Source organism: Pseudochaenichthys georgianus, chromosome 21 (assembly GCF_902827115.2).
Source record: "Pseudochaenichthys georgianus chromosome 21, fPseGeo1.2, whole genome shotgun sequence".
In the NCBI taxonomy this organism is placed as follows: domain Eukaryota; kingdom Metazoa; phylum Chordata; class Actinopteri; order Perciformes; family Channichthyidae; genus Pseudochaenichthys; species Pseudochaenichthys georgianus.
In genome coordinates, this window is record NC_047523.1 from 28,331,737 (window position 1) to 28,336,077 (window position 4,341).

Genomic DNA, 4,341 nt, shown 5'->3' on the forward strand with positions numbered 1-4,341 from the left:
CCAGGTCCGCACAGCTGCTCCGCGTTTCGCAGAGCCTCTTGCCTTGGGCGCTCCCCCGCCTCGCCAGTCTGCGGGCAGTCTTTCTGCCAGGAGACCTGAATAAGGTCGCAGATTTCCTCTCACGGCGCAAGCCTCCACCGGGGGAGTGTAGGCTTCACCCAGAGGAGGTGGACCTCGGAAGAGTCGAGGCACTGCCCCCTCTGGTTCTCCTGGACGGAGGTGACCAGCCCAGTGGGTCAGGATGCCCTGGCGCACGACTGGCCGGACACTCTCCTGTATGCCTTCCCGCCGCTGCCTCTGATACTACAGACGCTTCAGAGGGTCCTTACTCAGGGGCACAGGCTCCTTCTGGTCGACCCCTGCTGGCCGGGGAGTCTGGTTCCCACTGCTACGCAGTCTCTGCTGCAGCCCACCTTGGCGTCTCCCCGACAGGAAGGACCTTCTGTCACAGCTCAAGGGTCAGATTTGGCATCCCGACCCTTACCGCCTTCAGCTCTGGGTTTGGCCTCTGCAGGGCCCAACCCACTGTTGAGCAGTGTCACGGCATCTGTCAGGGAAACTATCCTGAATGCCAGAGCTCCATCCACTCGGGCACAGTATGAGTGGAAATGGAAGCTCTTCTCCCACTGGTGTGTGAGTAAGGCTGAGAATCCGGGACATTGCTCCGTGGCCACCATTTTAGAGTTTCTGCAGTCCCTTCTGGATAGTGGACGTTCTCACTCCACTTTGAAGGTGTATATGGCTGCTATCTCTGCCCGACATGTCGGAGTCGATGGCGCCACAGTGGAGCGCCACAGGTTGGTGTCCCTCTTTCTAAGAGGGGCTCAATGGCAGCGTCCCCCTAGCACCCCAAGGGCCCCGGCTTGGGACCTGCCCCTAGTGCTGGATGCCCTATCATCTCCTCCCTTCGAGCCCCTGGCCCAGGTCGGGCTTAAGTGGCTGTCCCTGAAGGCAGCATTTCTGCTTGCCATAACCTCAGGGAAGCGAGTCGGAGAGCTTCATGCCCTCTCCGTAAGCACTACATGCCTGAGGTGGAACTCCGATGGCTCGGGTGTCACCCTCTGGCCGAATGTGGCGTTCCTGCCCAAGGTGCTTCCACTAGCCCACTCCAATCGGCCTATCCAGCTGGCACGCTTTAGCATTCCACAGGAGAGCGGCACACCTGAGTTGCTGTGCCCTGTGCGTGCCCTGAGGTCGTATATTGATGCTACAGCCTCTATACGGCAGTCAGAGCAGCTCTTCGTTTGCCATGGCGGCACTAGGAAGGGTTGTGCTCTCTCGAAACAGCGGCTGTCCCACTGGGTGGTTGATACCATCACATATGCCTATGGGGCCAGTGGTCGCCTCCCGCCATCAGGGGCCAGATGCCACTCTACAAGAAGCATCTCAACATCGTGGGCTGCCCTAAGAGGGGTGCCCCTGGAGACCATCTGCGCCGCGGCGTCATGGGCGTCTTCTGGCACATTCTCCAGGTTCTACCGGGTCAATGTCGCCACTCCTCACCCTCTGGGTGTGGTCTTGTGGCCAAGCTCCGCTGCTTCCAGCTAGGTGAGTAAGTGCTTGGATTCTTCGTGACATGGTTGGTATAGGTCATCCAGTGCTAAAGCACCGCCTTTGGCGGTCAGTAGGGACGAAATAGAACGATAGTTACGGCTGTAACTACGGTTCTATGAGTCCCGGATGACCGCCAGAGTATCCTGTCACTCAGAATTCTTGTGTGCTCGCGAGAAGATTCTGGGAACAGATCCTCTGACGACACCGGCTGATATAGCCGGTGACACGTGGGTCACAGGTGACTTTGTTGTTATTGGTACTCGAGCTGCGCATGCGCGCGATGGACATATCCAGTGCTAAAGCACCGCCTCTGGCGGTCATCCGGGACTCATAGAACCGTAGTTACAGCCGTAACTATCGTTAACTTTATTAGTTTGCATGTATGTACTTAAAATGTACCATAGACCTACTTAATTTAAATGAATGTATGGCTATGTTCAGCCTAATTTCAATATTACTTAATTGTTATATTAGACTAGGCTACCGTATTCCAGGTATTTAGCATGTTAGCTAAAGGATGTCCTGTTAGTGACGCAGATTCCTGGGTCTGTTAGATTTAGGTCACTCGTGCCTGCTGGGTGGTGCATTAAATCAGTGATTAATTAAGGTAGATTTAACTTTCTCAACCTATGCCAAGCTAACAATAACATACCCCACAAGGACGTGACCTTTAATTTGATTGCATTGTTGTGAATTTATGTAGGTAGAGTTCACTAAGCGCCAACCCGGTCTGACTGCACCTCTCTGCTCACATTTTTTAATATTTTATAACATGTAGTGGAGCCTCCTGCAGACAGCCTTTTTGAAAAACATTATTTTACTTCAGTGTCATTTTGAATGCTTGACTTCACTTAAAATTGAGTATTTATATAATCAAGTGTTGTTATTTATAAAGGGACTTAATACTTTCTCCACCATTGATTTTGCTGCTCAGTACAGTTATTTTTCCCCATGATTTTCCCCAGTGCAGTGCTGACCTCATGTGGACAAATGTAACTTTACACATGAAATGTATCAATCAAATACTGCAAGTATGCGCACATTGAATTGAAAAAAATAGTGAATGATGCGGCCATGTTAGAAAGTTAAAGACTATTGTGAAAAATTGCTCAAATATACATTATAAATATACATTTGGAAACCATATTTATCAACTCTTTACATTTCCAGTGATAATTTTAACAGCTGTATTCCTCCACACACTCCTCTGTATGTGATAACTGCAGTGCATTTCATCGTCCAAGGCTGAGCTGTTGATAGGTGGCGCTGACGTCAGCAGGCAGTGTGTGGGCGGCTGTGTGGGTGAAGATGACTCCCAAATGAGCCTGTGTGTAGAAAAAAAAATCCTCCAGTCAGAAAGCAAAAGACAGGCAGTGTTAACTCTTCTGAGCTGGATTACCTTGAGCTCTGAGTGTCGCAGGTAGAGGAAACAAAAACCTGCTCTCAGGTTCCTGTTGACCCTCTTAGCACCGTCTGACAACATAAATAAAGCTGCTATTGAAGAGTCGTATTAGAAATGATTCATGAGAGGGGCAGAGTTCTGCTCTATGAACAGGGTTGTAAATATGTGAAAGAAAAATGCAACAAATGGGATGTTTTAGTTCAATTTATTGCACGAACAGCATAGACAAAATGTACTCTGTTGTTATGACGTTGTTAGGAGGAAGTGGAAAATAACAAAAACAAAAAGGTACATCCATAACGTTCACGTTTTTTGACACAGGTAAAACGTCACATGACAGGTCCCTAATGAGTCCCTTTATCTTGGGAAATATTATGGATTAAAAAGGACGATGGTTCAGGAGAATGCAAATCATAGATCAGAAAGGGGAAAAGGCGAGATTTCTCAGCAAACAGCTTTCTTACAGCTTTACGTTGCTTCCAAATCATTGGTTTACAATTACAAATGGTACAAGTCTAGTATCAAATTGTAGCACATTACAGTATCCATCCCAAAACCTTTACACAGTACAGTAACAAGGGAAAATATATGAGTTTCTGGGCCATTAGCAGATATGATTCAATACAGTGTCTTAAACATAAGAAACATAATGTAGAAAGTTTTAGCACATATAACACAAATATCTACATTGTACCTCTTTCAGAAGGGTTATCTTTGAATATGTTGATTAAAAAATATAGTTCAGCTGGGCATGAAGTTATTTAAAGTGTGTGGTAACATAGTCAAACATATGTTTACATGATCTGATCTGTTGAGTCTTTGGTACGACGTGAGCACCGGGATCCAGAGGCGTTAAACTGCAAACGGGGTCAGTAGGTGTGATGGAAAAATGCAATGGCTTTTCTCCCCCCACTTCACTGTCTCAGCAACAAACCATGTTAAAGGTAAATGCTCTCAGTACAAACAACTAAACACACAAGGATTATCTCTTTGTAATCTTACTGTACTTCTAGAAAGGGGGGCTCTTGTTAAAATTAGGAGGCAGAGGCACATACTTAGTCACTTACAGAAAATGTCTCTTATGGCAATAGGTCAGGACAACAGAAGGCATGAGGGCAAGACACGGAAAACATCATGTCCGAGTTCATTCTGTTTCACAAAGCGACTCAGTAGAGTGTTTCGTAGGACAAGGGGAAGGCAGACAAAAGCTCTAGAAAGGCACAGAGCTTTAGAAAGTGCATTCACTTAGAACTTACTAAAGAAGTGCCACACACACACACACACACACACACACACACACACACACACACACACACACACACACACACACACACACACACACACACACACACACACACACACACACACACACACACACACACACA